Source organism: Palaemon carinicauda, chromosome 16, assembly GCF_036898095.1.
Source record: "Palaemon carinicauda isolate YSFRI2023 chromosome 16, ASM3689809v2, whole genome shotgun sequence".
Classification (NCBI taxonomy): domain Eukaryota; kingdom Metazoa; phylum Arthropoda; class Malacostraca; order Decapoda; family Palaemonidae; genus Palaemon; species Palaemon carinicauda.
The window spans coordinates 71,091,204-71,107,116 of NC_090740.1; the positions used below are offsets into that span (position 1 = coordinate 71,091,204).

Genomic DNA, 15,913 nt, shown 5'->3' on the forward strand with positions numbered 1-15,913 from the left:
AAGAGGCCAAGGGAGTTGTCTAGGACATCTTGAAGAGCGTCCTTCTGCAATATGGTCTGGACTTCGGCCCAGAAAGCCAGCTCCCATGCGGATCCCTTCGCATAGCAGCTCAATGGAATTGGGATTTTGGTCATTGGGGGGGGGGAGATTTTGTGAACGGGACATGATACCCTGAATGAATCCCAAGAGACTGTCCGGGGTTCGGCCCCAAGGTGTAGCCACCTCTGCCAGTAGTGATGCAGGCATCTCCCCACTGGTGGAAAAGTGGAAGGATTGCCCGTCTTAGCAGTTGCGGCCTTGGCCGCCCCCTCTCGAACTCTTTCCTCCACGTAAGGACTTGGAACCCTTTCACTCTCTGGCTGGAAAGGGCTTCTTAAGACACCTTAATAGTTGCCGTTATAGCTGCTGTCTTGTTCATCAGCAGTTTCGAATATTGTTTTCTTCTGCAGAAGAGGTGATCTAATGAGCTCAATGGTTTGAGTTCCTGGTAATAGAAACGTCTCCATCGCCTTCCTCGAGGTCTCCTTGGACCAGTCATCTGGTGTCCCACTGATCTCAACCAGAGATAAAGCCATAAAGTAGCTTGCATGGCATACTTTGCCACCTTCTTCTGGTTTTTCGGCACCCTCTCCTGGTTCAGGATCTCCGAAGCCAAAACTAGACCTGAAGTGGTCAGTCTCTCGAGGGAGATCACTCTGGCCTGAGCCCCTACCGAGTGGTAGAGAGGCAGTGCCGAAAAGGGCTCGATGAAGACTTCGTAATACTTCAGCTGCTGCAGTACCATCAACAGAAGAGGTTTAAAGGATGAGCTTGCCCGGAGGAAGCTGGAGGAACCAGCGATATAAGTCAACGCCTTCTGACGGGCAATCATCAGACACTTAGACCAGGGCAAGGTTGCACTGCTCTTTGGGGGTTTCTGGGTGCCATAGACATAGTCCAAGTCTGTGTCATTGCCCTCTTGAAGGGCCAGAATAGATAACCCATTGATGGCCCTTATGCAGGCCAAAACCTGCCAGAAGGCGTGCTCCAACGCCTTCTGCTCTGCCTTCAATAGCTTTGGACTAGCAGCTATTAGAAGATGGTCGTCGTCGTCATCAAAGTCATCTACCAAGAGACTTCATCTCAGGGTGGGTCGAGGTCGTTCCCTTGCACAATTTGTGTCGCTTGCTGACGCCCCTGCAAAGTTCAGAGATGATCGATTAGGACCTTCTTGCGAAAGCCTTGATGCCCTTGCCGAAGACTTGGGCAGTCTTGGCATCCTTCGACTCTTTCCGAGGAAAAAGAATACACCAGGAGTGAAGGTCTTGAACAATCTTCCTTTCGCGCCTCACCTACTGAGGGAGAGATGTCCTCCCATAAGGGTCTGAATACTGGTTGTAGTTCTAGTGGAACCACCTAGATAGGAGAGGGGCGGAAAAACCCTGCCAGAGACTCTTCTCTAAGAGGGAGAGACTTTTGGCTCAAGAGATGGTGTGAGCCTACTCATGGAGAAGTGGGAAAGATACTGCCAAGCCTTCGCTTCGATATCCGTAGCGGGATGAGTCCTGCGGTTCAACTACTCCTTGTTTCCTCTTCAGGGGAGAGATGGAAAATGCCAGGGGCTCCTGAGGAGGGGGTGGGGGGGGGACCATAGACTTACATCTAGAGTCAGCTGAAGGAAAAGATCACTTTTCCAGTGGAATCCTTGGTGTACTGGTCGACTGTAGAGGTGGGTCACCTCCCACAAGCGCCTAGTGGACTACTCTAACCAAGGCGTTGAACCAAGGTTCTTTGCCCATTGCGGCAGTGGCTGAAAGGTTCCTTGAGAGGATCCAAGCTGAGGGTTTCTGAAATGATGGGACAGGGTTTCTGAAATGATAGGACAGGGTTCCTACCTGGATCAACAAACAACCAAAAGGAAAGTGGAAGAAGCAGACAGCTGTGGCTTCGATGGTCCACCTTACGGGGGAACAGAACAGGGCAGCTTACTTGTTTGGGCTCCTTAGGCTCCTTTGAGGTAGGTTCTTCCCGAAGGAGAGGAGATCGTGGGGATGTCCTGGACATCCTGGCTGGAGAGTGGTCATCACAGGATGACCTGAGGGAAACAGAAGACTTACTATCTTAGGGTGAATGACGATCTGCGTATGATGACCAGTGCTTGCAGGCTGGACAACGAGAGGAAGAACCCCTGAAGAGGCGGGTTGGCGAGTGCTGATGCCCTGAAGAGCAACGAGAAGCTCGAGAAGGTAAGTATCGGGACGACTGTCTCTAATCTGAAGGAGATCGAACACAGTCTGGCGAATGACGGACCGCTGGCAAACGCCTGGGTACTGGTGAGTGGTGAGCAACAGGAGAAGTAAGAACCGGTGGAGAACGACGAGCAGCTTGCAAAAGACAAGCTGCTGGTGATCAGTGAACGCCTGGAAGCTGGCAAACGACGACCAGCTGGAGAATGACGGGAAACTACCGAACATCTAGTAGTTGGTGATCGGCGATTCAATGGTGAACGATGAGCTGCCGGAGAATGACGAGCAGCTGGCAATCAACAGGAAACTGGCAAACGGCGAACCATTGGCAAATGGTGAGAAGCCAGAGAACAATGAACAGCTGGAGGCCGACGACTCACAGGTGAGTAATGAGCAGCTGGAGAACTGCGAACAGTCAGCAAACCTCAAACAGTGGGAGCCTGATGAGCAATCAGTGAATCCAGAGATTCTAAGGCAGCTGGCAAACCACGAACAGCTGTCAGGTGACGAGTGGTCAGAGAGTCCCGGTGGACAGGCGAACACAGGGCTGGTGAACGGCGAGTCCAATAACACAGTCAAGTGTTGGGAACCAGAAGGCTGTCAGCGAGTCGGACGAGATTTTTCATGAGGTGATGAGTGGTGATCTCTGGAAGAGATCTATGGTCCAGGTGACGAGTGGCGAGGTACTGACAAGTGACGATCCTCCTATTAGCTGGAGGCAAAGGTGGACGTCTGAAGTGTCGAGGAGAACCACACACTCTGGGAGCCTGTTGAGGACAGCAAAGATCTTCCGAAGGGGAGGACTGCTCAATAGGAAAAGGAAGAGGTCTAGTAGACCCTGGGGTCTCTAGGGGGGATCTCACTCTAGGACGAGAGAGATCCTCACTTGCAGGAATGACCTGCCTCGGACTATGCTCCGTCCCTGATGGAAGAGTTGTCTCAGCAAGGGGTGAAGCCAGTCTTCGGCAAACAGAGGAAGCAGCAGAAGAAAAGGCAGGGCGGGAATTATCGACAGACACAGAGGCCGAAATCTCAGGATCTCGTAAGCCCACACTCAGCAACAATAAGGGATCCACCTCTGAGGAAGTCTGCGTTCGCCTCCTCTCCGCACCAAGTTGAAGTTCAAAAAGCGCCTTCTTCAACGTAGGGACAGTCAAACCAAGGGACAGCCATGCCTGAAAAAACATCAGAAAAATAGCAAATCTCATTCGGGGGGAGGGGCGGGGCCGCTTCGCTAGAGGAAGCAACATCGTTCCTTAAGAACTGAGGTTGACCTGGAATTAATTGGTCTACGCTTCTGTCTAATGGTTCATAAGGGGGCCCAACAGGAGCTTTGGGGGAGGTCAGGGGGGGTGGAAGAAGAAGCATTGATTTTCTTCAACTTCCAGGAAGACCCCGAAGGCGAAGAATCCATTTTGGACTTTTTCTTACGCTGGCACCCAAACTTCTCACATTGGGAGGCAGACCCCACCTGGCATTCAGGGCAAGTGTTGTCCTTGTCACAACACCACCCCCGCCAGGCAGGATACATCAGATGCGGATCCATATCAAAGGTCGACATGAAAGTCCCACATGAGTGGCCTTCAGATCCTGAGCAGGTCCACATAAGGACAGCCAAGAAGAAAGAACGCACACAGAAAAGAAAGAGAACAAAAGCAATTAGTCAGTAATAGCAAGTCAATAATGGTGAGGGGGAAGAGCGGCAACGTCCATTCTCCACTCGGGCCAAACGCAAAGTGGGTTTAAAGCCCAGATGTGTGAGTGATCAGGGTAGCTACTATCCCCGCACTCCCACGCTAACTAGCGGATGGGTGGTTAACCCTCGCTAAAAATCTAATGGCTCGTCTTTCAGCTTCGCTGAAAGTAATATCCCCTATAAATAGCGTTAAGTTTGTATTTAGTGATGGAACAACTATAAATACAGGGAGTGGCCATGGTGTAAGAATTGCTCATAGAATTGTTAATGAAATATCTACGAAGGCACAGAAGAAAAAACATATTCCCATTAAAAAAATGGACGGAGCTGTTATAAAAACAGAAAACGAAGAAGGGCAATGTTGGATGGAACACTTTAGTGAGGTCATGAATAGGTGATTAGGGTAGTGAAAAGAAAAAGTGTATGATGACAATCGAGATAAAGCATGAAATAATCGAAAAACCTGAGAGTGGTGTATGAATGACTGAGCTGGCTCGCCAATATGAGAGGAGTACATCAACAATATGTACCATCCTCAAGCAGAAGTAAAGGTGAAAGCGAGTCAAAAAGCGAGGTAAAAAGAGCCAAGCCGCAAGAAGAAAAGTAAAAAAATGAAAATGAAAACAAAATTAGAATTAAGTTTAGAGTAACGTAAGATTAACATTTATTTTTAAGTGTCTGTACAGTAAGCTAATTTTATTTAAGTTAAACTTGAAGTTTAAGTTATGTTACGTAGTGTTACAAAAGTGTAGCGTACTGAACGTGTTGCTGTCAAGTCTCTCTTCTCCTTTCTCTCTCCATACTCCTCCGCACACACCGCCGTTAGCCGCTACCATCTGTCTCAAAGGTAAGAACTCCATAACAATGTCACATTTTATTGCAGATCATAACCAGTAAATAGGTATTTGTTATTTTGTGAGCGTAGGTTGTGAATTAGAACAATTAAAAACATGTTTTTCCACTTATATACTGTTTTTGGGTATTTTTTCAGAGGATGGGAACAGATTAAAGGGATTTTGACGTAGGAAAAATCTATTTCTGGGCGAGGGACCTGTGCCGCCCAGTGAATAAGCTCCTATTAGCACTTATTCTTAGGTAATTTACTGCTAAATATACCAGAGAAAAAATGTAAAGGAGTGCTAGGTTGACTAGCTCGCTCACCTATTGGTGTCGGTATAAAATTGGGCGTATAATCCAGAGGTCCCGCACCATTTAGATTCATCCACGACAAAGACCCCCAATAGAGGAGAGCCGTTCAACCTCACTCGGCACCACCAACTCTGCATCCGCTCAGAACCCAACTCCTTAGCACCCAAAGTTTGGGGACTCCAAGGGAGAGGAGCTGGGAGGGTTCACTGGGCGGCACAGGTCCCTCGCCCAGAAATAGATTTTTCCTACGTCAAAATCCCTTTTCTGGGCTTGAACCTGTGCCGGCCAGTGAATACATACAAGAGAAATGTCACCAAACTTGAAAAATAAAGGAAAAAACATAAACACAAGGGAAACACAAGTTACTTTAATCAGAGTTGAGTGCCAAAAACAACTATAAAGGTACCTTAAAAAGAACATAAATCCACTTGGTAGAACAATTGACAAAAAAGGTAAGGTATAATAATGCTGTGAGTGATGATATATACAGATACTCAGGAGTCATAAAATTAACAAATATAGGAATAGTAACCAGGTGCGAAACCAACGAATACAAATAGGGTATAAATGAGGCAGGTAAGGGGGAGAGATAAAATGACAAGGAATTAACATGTGAGTTACCTGGGGGTAACTACGCTCCCTGCAGCTACCGTAGGAAATTTAAGGGCTTCCAAATGTTTAAGATAGTGTTTCTTGAACACTGACGGTGACTTCCACCCTGTGTACCTAGAAAGATCCGTAAAATTCATGTGGTGAAAAAAGTTCACCGAAGTAGCAACTGCTCTAATATCATGTGCAAGAGGAAAAGAGTCAGGGTTAGCTTGTTTAATAAAATACAAAATTTGTTGCCTGATCCCTTTAATGGTAATGGTACCGCCTTGTTCTCTAACGAATAGAGGCCCGGAGGAGTTAGAGGAGGTCTGGGATAAATAAGACTTAAGAGCAGTAACAGGGCACAGAGACGGATCTTGCGTGAGGGGAACAATTTTCCAGGAGGACCATCTGTTCTGAGGGTCTTCGTTCTTAGCTAAAAAGAATTTGTTAGGTGAAAGAAGGACCTCTCCCGAAGGAAGGAACTCAATATGACCCGGGTCTCTTGACAAAGCTGCCAGTTCAGAAATTCTTGCCCCGGAAGCCAAACTCACAAGGAAAAGTGTTTTCCTGAGAAGGGGAATATAATCACAAGAACTGTTAATGGTATCAGAAGCCAATTTGAGCACATCATTAAGGAACCAGGTAACCGGGGTAGGACGAGTAACCGGTTTCAGTCTGGCACAGGCTTTCGGAATTGAAGCTAACAAAGAGTCGGTTAAGTCTATGTTAAAACCCACTATGAAGATCTTTTTCAAAGCAGATTTAATAGTGGTGATAGTATTGGCTGCCAGACCTGATTCTAATAAAGTTCTAAAGAAAGTGACTGTAAGGTTCAAGTTCATACAGTGTACGTCTGAGTCTATCAGAAATTTAGCCAACTTTTTAACTGCAAAATCATATTGGCGGATGGTGGAATCCCGTTTATCTGATTCTAGGAACAGGGTGTTTCGAGGATCGATATTGGCACCATGCATGGCCGCAAACTTCATGAAGTCCATAAAGTTAGGGCGCTCTGAATGTTTGAGAAAGCGTACACAACGCGTGTTTGTACTATCTGAGACAGAACCGGATTGGGTATCGGGTGAGGATGTAGTCTCAGCTCTCGCAGGAGAGGGTACCAATTGCTCTTGGGCCAGTTGGGTGCGACCAAGGCTACTCGTCCCTTGAAGGATCTCAGTTTGTCTAGGACTTTCAGTAAAAGATTCACCGGGGGAAAGAGATAAATCCTTTCCCAGTTGTCCCAATTCTGTGACATGGCGTCTGTAGCGTAGGCCTGAGGGTCTAGATTGGGAGCCACATATACTCTCAATTTGTGGTTGGACTCCGTGGCGAAGAGGTCTACTTGGAGACCCGGAACACGAGAGAGAATCCACCGGAATGACTTTTGATCGAGTGACCATTCCGACTCTAGAGGGGAGGTCCGGGACAGGGCGTCTGCAACTACGTTCCGGACTCCCGCCAGGTGGACAGCTGAAAGATGCCAACGGTTCGAGGCTGCTAGGGAGAATATGGCTACTAGAACATGGTTCAGAGGCCATGATTTTGATCCGCCTCTGTTGAGGCAGCGGACCACCACTTCGCTGTCGATAACCAGACGAAGGTGTTGTCTCTTGGATGGAGAGAGACGTTTCAGGGTTAGTAGAACTGCCATGGCCTCCAGCACATTGATGTGAAATTGGCGGAATAAGGGAGACCAAAGACCTTGAACTTTCCTGTGCTGAGAATAGCCTCCCCAACCTGATAGGGATGCGTCCGTGTGAATGATTAACTTCGGAGGCGGAAATCGAAGGGGAACTGACTTTGACAGATTGCTGGCCTTTGTCCAAGGTAGAAGTCTTTCCCGGAGAATGGGAGGAAGGCGGACTTTCCTGTCCCGGAGCTTCCGATTCGCCCTCGAACGCCAGACACGATTGATATCTTTCAACTTCGCTTTCAGAAGTAGATCCGTCACTGAAGCAAATTGAAGGGACCCTAGGATCCTCTCTTGGAGCCGTCTGGAACTCACTTTGTCTTTGAGAAAACGTTTGGTGTTCATTGCAATCTCTAACCTCTTGGGTTTGGGAAGACACAGAGTGTGAGATATAAGATCCCATTGCAGGCCGAGCCATTGGAACTTTGATTTCGGAAGAAGACGGGACTTCTTGAAGTTGATCTGAAAGCCTAGAGATTGAAGGTATTGGATGACTTTGTGAGTGGCTTTTAGGCAATTTTGGGAGGTGTCTGACCAAATGAGCCAGTCGTCCAGATAGGCTACTACTTGAATCCCTTGATTTCTGAGTTCCTGAACAGCAACTTCTGCTAACTTTGTGAAGATCCTTGGGGCGATGTTGAGCCCGAAAGGCATCACCTTGAAGGAGTAATTTTCGTTTCCTAGGCGGAAGCCTAGATACGGACGGAAGTGTCTCGCTATTGGAACATGATAATAGGCGTCTGTAAGATCGATAGAGGTGGTGACGGCCCCACGGGGAAGTAAGGTCCGCACCTGCGAGACGGTAAGCATTCGAAACTTGTCGCATTGAATGGACAAGTTGAGAAGGGATAGGTCTAGAATCACTCTTCTCTTGTCCGAATCCTTCTTCGGGACACTGAACAGCCGACCCTGAAACTTCAGGTGTTTCGTTTCTTGTATGGCGTTCTTTTGTAACAGGTCCTGGACAAACTCGACTAGGTCCGGAGTGGAATGCTGATGAAATCTGTTCGGTGGAGGAGGTCCTTGAATCCAACTCCACCCCAGTCCCTTGGAGATGATACTGAAAGCCCAGGGACTGAACCTCCATTTGTTGCGGAAGGCATAAAGCCTCGCCCCTACCCGCTGCACCTCAGTATTGGCTTGAGGAGTTGCCTCCACGTCCGCCTCGGAAGTTCTTTCCTTTGCGAAAGAATCTACCCCTACCTCTGTTCTGGTATGAACCACGGTGGTAGCCTCTACCTCTGTTATAACCCTGGGAAGAGCCTTGAGCTTCATAAGATTGGTTAAAGGCTGGAGAGGTGGTGGAGGCACCGGGAAGCTGGCTCTTAGGGAACAGAACGGTGACGTAGTCGTCCGAGGAAGGAGCCTGAGAGGTGGAAGGCTGTGCAGGAACAGCAGGAGATGGTGGGAGAGGCTGCCGGAAAACGGACGAGCTACTTTGCTGTTGCCGGAACTGAGTGGAGGTATACGGGCGGAGCTTCTTCCTACCACGGGCTTGGTAACTTGCGGGATCATATTTCCGCTTAGGAGTCAAACCCCAACGGGCTTTAAGGCTCTGATTAACTCTTGTAGCTTCTGTCAAGACTTCCTTCACAAGATCCTCAGGGAAAAGATTTGGACCCCAACAAGAGGACCGGATAAGTTTATTCGGTTCGTGCCTAATAGTCGCCTCAGCCAGGACGTGTTTGCGGCACCTACGTTTAGCAAGAGCAAAGTCATATTGGTCAAAGTACAAAGACTGCAAAGTAGCCTTATTGAGAGACTTAAAGATACTCTCAGTATCATAAATTAAGGCTATCGACTCCGTAGAAGTGGCCAAGTTCAAGGTTCGACCAACACGTAGGCGGGAATCATACTCCTGTTTAATAAGGGATTCCGGGAGACGGGGAAGCCGTTCACTAAAAATTACTGACGCACAGTCCGCTGTCAGCTTGCCGGAAGTAAAGGTAGTATGGACATTGTCCCAACACTCATTATCTGAAGGAAGAAGGAGGGAGATCGGATCTACCTCTCGGATGGGAGGCAAGGGCTTCTCCTCCAGAGCGTATTGAAAGGCAAGCTCTGCAATCTTAGTGACGCATAGAGTCACGGTATTCTTGTCCATTAGGAACATTGTAAATGAACTCTTATGAGGCGTCAACATGGTATTGGTGCAACCTATGTCATTTAGAAACCTAGCCCAAACAGATTGGGCTTGTTCCTTTGGGAAAATGACGGTCTCTTTAGGGACCTTATCCAGCCGAACCAGAGCTTCCTCGGTAAGCCTGGCATAACCATGAAACGGAAATGCGAGACCAGGAGGAAAGAATTCAAAGTCCTCTAGTGGACGAGTACCAAGACCTTCCAACGTTAACATCCCGTCTGAGAACGGGGAATGAAGAGCCATGCGCCAAGGGTTATTCTTGGTAAACGGAGGAAGCTTAGAGGCATCCGGGATGAGAGAGCTTTGAACTTGCTCCGGAGCACCTTGCTCTAATGCCCCAAGTCTCTGACCAATGTTAGAAAACATCGTGTCCATCTTGGCCTGCATTTCTGACACAATCTTAGATTGCATCTCTGACACAATGCGAAGCATGGCTGATTCGGAAAGGCCCGGGTTAGGAGCAGAAGTGGCGGATTGTACTCCCGGGTCGTGAGACTTAGAGGAGGAGCCGGAAGCCTTAGATGATGGGTTTGCTTTCGTTTTAGAACCATGGGAAGCCTTGTGGGGCTTACGAGCTTTTGGCAAAGTTCTAGATTTAGATTTATCTTTGGGGGGAACCGGGTGTGATCGGTGAGACGAATCGCGGTCCCCAGAAAAACCATGAAAAGAAGAGAGATCAGATGAAGAAGAAAGAGCGGGGCTGGGGATAGGAATCTCAGCGCCGGTAACACCTGCCTCACTTACCACCCTACCTGCATCCGGATCATCTAACAACATGGGTTCCACATCCGAGTTCAAGGAGGCAACATTGTCTTCCAGATCTCCGGGGGCATCAGACGTATCTTGATCTTGATCCTGATCGATGAATCCAGAAATAGTGGCATCAATGTCGGCAATGATGGGTGCCGCAACAGCTGTAGCCACAGCGGCTGAAGACTTAGCATTAGGATAAATCATTGCACAGTAGTCTTCAGAGAGGACGTAAGGCTGCTTTGATTTCACATTTCGGGCAAATCCCCCAACCCACACTTTCAGGGTGGCCCGAGCCGCAGTCTTCTGCTCCGGGGATGCCTGAAATAATAGTGGGAATTAAAGAAAGGAAGAGTCCAGGAGGTCCTTTAAAGACCATAGAAATCTTACTAAATAGTGTATGTATACCAAATAAAAGTAAGAATAATTAGAAAAGTCAACATAGCCAACGGGACTCACCGAATCAGATCCAAGGGTGGTAATGAGGTCAAAACAGACCATACAATTATCAGGATGCCAGACTACGATATCTTCCAGTTGTACTCCGCAGAGGGCGTGAGACCTACACACCGTATGGCCACAAGGCTGGTGAAGAACTGCCGCACAGGCCGTCGTCTGGCAATGAACCATCTGTAATAAGAATAGTATATGAGAAACTGTAATTCTCTTAAGTAGGGGCGGGTCCGGAGGACCCGGGCCTAAACATAAGTCTAACTTAAGACTAGAGCTTAACTATAATACTCTTAAGTAGGGGCGGGTCCGGAGGACCCGGGCCTAAACATAAGTCTAACTTAAGACTAGAGTATAACTATTCATTCCGGACGAGCCGGGATCATAAAGAAGGATGCAACAAAGAATTAACACACATGGTGTCTGACTTCCCGGAGCGAGGTTAAGCCCCGGACCGGGATATATAAAATTACATCCATAAACTAATACATATAGGAACTCCGGGGTAGTGATCTGTCATATATAATCATAGTAAATGTTATAAAATAAGGGGGGCGGAACCGTAGATAAGAACCACCAACAGAACCCGGAGGTTTTCGTATAACATAAATAAAAGTGTGATAGGTGAACATTTATAAAATAGGGTGCACCGGGATTCCTACTCTGTTGACCGGTAGCCAACCAGTCTAGACAGAGACAAAACCACCGGGACACCCGGAGAGAGGACATAGTCCATAAACACTGAACTACCCCCTCTGTAGGAAGGGAAGGCAACGGTCCCCTAGGGGAGGGGGGAGAGAAGCCTAGCCACCAACCTAGCGAGAGAGGGAGCTTGGGGGAGGATCACGTGACACGGAGCAGCAGGGCTACCAACTGACGATCCCCAAACACTACCAAAACAGATCATACGGAGTAATAAGCACAAAAATTCATTATAAAAGTAATAGCGTTGAAAAATATATAAATATACACATAAAAAATTAGGGCAAGGCATGCGAAATAATGAATAAATCCCGAAGGACAACAACCTGATGGCCGAAGGCCGGCAAGCCACCTACGATACGTAATCTGATATCGGCCCTAAATATGAGCCACAAGGGCTCTAAACGCTAAATAATGAATATCCACTATAAAACATATAAAAATTAAACTAATAATAAAAATAATACACTTAGTAACACCGCAAGTGAAACTAAAAGCTCTCGAAACAGGAGTACCAACCGTAAGCGGAATCGAGCAAGACCGAGATGATCGAAGAGAATAAACTCTTATAACTTAAATATTAAACGATCTAGATTGCTCAAAACACAGCAAAACATAGCTTGGTACTTAACTTAGACGGTGTCTCCTGGGAAACCGATGTAGAAGCCATAATCACAAGGAAAATAAGGCAAAAACACGAGAGCACAAACTAGCGGGTTACCACACAGGCGTGCTAAAAAGGAGTTGAGTTCTGAGCGGATGCAGAGTAGGTGGTGCCGAGTGAGGTTGAACGGCTCTCCTCTATTGGGGGTCTTTGTCGTGGATGAATCTAAATGGTGCGGGACCTCTGGATTATACGCCCAATTCCATACCGACACCAATAGGTGAGCGAGCTAGTCAACCTAGCACTCCTTTACATTTTTTCTCTGGTATATTTAGCAGTAAATTACCTAAGAATAAGTGCTAATAGGAGCTTATTCACTGGCCGGCACAGGTTCAAGCCCAGAAAATTTTTTAAGTTATTTTATATGGGAAAAATTGATCCGAGATACGAGAAAATTGACATACAAGCTCGGGTCCCGGAACGCATTAAGCTTGTATTAAAAAACTCAGGATATGGAAAGTCCCTGGTTACAATGGAATAAGTGCCAAGATGATACTGGCTAAAAATGAAGAGACCCTTAAGAAAACTTACAAGATTATTTTATAGAATGTGGCATTAAGAGGCAAACCTGATGAATGGGAATTAGAAGTGTCAGTGAAAATGCTTATTATAAAGAGACTACAGAGAAAGATTGATGAAAAGCTGAGAGATGAACAAGCAGGATTTAGAAAAGGTACTATATTTGTACTGACCAAATTTTCATTTTGAGACATGCTGTAAAACAATAGGAAGAATATAAAAATCAACTTTTGATGGCATTTGTTGATTATGAGAAATCCTTTGAAATTGTGCATCGGCCAATTTTGAGGAGAATCCTGTGTTATTATGGATTTCCACTTGAATATGTAAATTTGATTAAGTCTGTTCATCACCATAGCAAGTTCAAAGTTAATGTTAGTGGAGTCCTATCTAATGAATTTCCAGTGAAGAGTGGAGTACTCCAAGGGAATGTGTTGTCACCTATGTTGTTTATCCTCCTCTTGGATTTTGTAATACGTAGAACAGTTGGAGAGGGTGGAGAAAGATTTGACTGGATTAGCAACAGGAAATTAGCTGACCTAGAATATGCTGATGATGTTGTCCTTATTAGCAGAACACCACAGGATTTTCCATGCTTGCTCACCAGAATGCATGAAATATAACAGGATTTTTGGACTCAAGATAAATAGAAGAAAGACAGAGATGATGAGAATAAAATATGCAATGGAAGATGTATAATCATTGGCAGGAGAAAAGATTAATGAGGTACTTTACTTTACTTTGATGGCTGGTTTTCCGGTTCTTTACAGCAGAGGAACCCTACTCTCTACAAGACCTCCATTGTCATTTTACCTTGTTCGTTCCGAGTATTTGACGTTTCATACAACGTATTGTTCATTTACTGTTCAATTATCACTGTTATACGACTCACGGATAAAATATTATGAAAAATGAGTCTGACACCCCCACCAGACCTACCCTCTCTCGGTATGTGAAAGGTATGTGTGGGGGGTGTCATTTCAGTGACCTTTGCCTTGTCCGAGTTATCTAACCCTGTTTCAGATAGTGCTTAGTATGTCCAAATATTTCTCGTTTATCAATTCTCGAATTTGAATAGGGTTATTACGTACAGATTGTATATTTATATAGCCACAGTTTATGACATCCTTAGTAAACATGATCAGTATTTTCTGCAAGATTTTTCAATTCCAAGTCATAAGCATTCTCTAGAATTTACTATGTGGTCACTTGGTTTGTTTAACTTTGTGCAGTTAATACACTTTGACACTTGAGAATTACAGTACACTCCTTTGTGGAATGTTTTCCTGAGCATTTCCCGCAGACTTTATCATCATTATTAGACTTGCAATCTTTGTCAAGCTGTCCATACCTCTGACAGTGGTAGCCATTGGTCACGTGGTACCTATCCCGCATGTTATAAGTACCCAATTGTAACAAAATGTTGTCCCCATTATCATGATTAGTCCTCCGAACTTCAGGATCATATATCAGCACATAGTGGGTGGTCCCACCTGAAGCATTTTTCTTCAGGACTACACTTATCTTCTCTTCTATATTTTGGATTTGGTCCTAGCAACGATTTCTTCATCACTGTACGCATTGCATATCATTATTTTTGGTTTTAGTTTTCCGATTTTTCTCGTTTCAGTGTCAGTAACCAATGTCTGAATTTTGTTTGCAGCCTTCTCTGATAATTTTGTTTGCAAAGTTTACAATAACACTTCCATTCGCAATTGACCTCGTGTTGAGTATAGTAATGTCTTTAAGTGCTTGTTCAATCTTGCATTTTCTTTCAGTGATTTTAGTTGTTGTATTTGTTGATTTAATTAACAACAGATTTTTTTTCCTTATCTTTGTCAGCAAATATCTTTTCTTCTCCGGTTTTGGGTCTATCAATGTTTTAAGTGTCGCCTTAATTGATTCCCTTTTCATAGCAAGAATATAAAATTTCTCAGTGAGGTCAGTAGTCTGGGTGGAATTTGCTACGTGTGTGCTAAGGTCTGCAAGTTTATTTTCCAATTCAGCTATTTTCATGTCTTGTTCCCTCAAGGCCTCTTCTCTCATATTCACGTCTCCCTTCAATTCTGATATATATAAATTGGCTTGTCTGGCTTCCCCTATGCATGGTGGGCATAACCAATCTAGGTTCTTTCATTCATTATCAATGATGCCTGTCACTATATACACCCATTTCTTATGATAGAAACTATTGCAGTGACATCATATCCGTTTTTTCCAGTCTACCTGTGTGGTTTTACATGAGGCAAATAAAGTTAGGAGCAGACATAGAGTATTGTTTCTTATCACTAAGTTTCTCCATAAGATTAACTAATATCTTTTCAATGACATTTTAAGCGAGAAACCAAAAGCTAAATCACGACTCAGGGTGAGTGTTGAGCGGAGCTTCACGCAAAACACGTCCACACCTTAGCGGCTCAACTACTAATTAACTAAATTCATCTAAGTATTTAAGAACAAATACAGGGTAATTAGAATTAGAGTTTAATAGCTTGAAAATAAAGCAAACCAGACAATGGCTAGGTTAAGTAAAATTTGGAAATCAAATTGACTGAAATTACAAATAAAAATAAGGTTATACATTAGTTTAGTGAGATCAGTGTTACAGTATACACGAGTTTTGGTATGACAATGAAACAATCTCCAATAGATTTAGTAGATTTGAGAACAAAGGTCTCAGAAGAATATTGGAAGTTAAATGGCATGATAGGATTAGAAATGAAACTGTAAGAGAGATTACTTAAGCGCCATATGTGGATGAGATCATGGTGAAGGGAGGATGAGATCATGGTGAAGGGAGGATGAGATGATTTGAGCATGCTTCGCACTCCCTCAAGAGAGATTAGTTTACGAAACGTATAACTGGACTTCACAAGGCACTACATGGCTGAGGACTAAGAAGTGTGAAATCAGAGATGATGAATGGAGAAGTATTGAATTAAAAGCTCAAGATGGAGACACCTGGCAAAATCTAACTGAGGCCCTTTGCATCAATAGGCATAGATGATGATGATAATATACTACAGAAAAATACCTTTTTATTGAATTAATACTATAGTATCAGAAGTGACCACAAACAAAGACAAAAAAATGCTAAGCTATGCCTACACTATAAAACTAGTTACAGTACGTAATTTACAGACAATTCAGAGACCCCAAATATAGCAAAATATAAAAGTTTCAGTATTCAGTAATTTTTCAATACTGGTTAGAGAGGTAGTTTCACAATAACTTCCGGAGTCCGTGAAGGTCAGGGAAAAAGAGGAAAATATTTAACAAAATATGGTCCAAAAATCGACGTAGATTTATTATGCCAGAAAATATGGTATAT

General features: G+C 44.9%; 1 protein-coding gene across 1 annotated transcript in view; it reads right to left on the minus strand.

The window, feature by feature from the left end:
- Positions 1-15,913, minus strand: part of LOC137655767 (unconventional myosin-XIX-like) — a 291,069-nt gene that overhangs the window by 68,898 nt on the left and 206,258 nt on the right. The window lies entirely within an intron of this gene.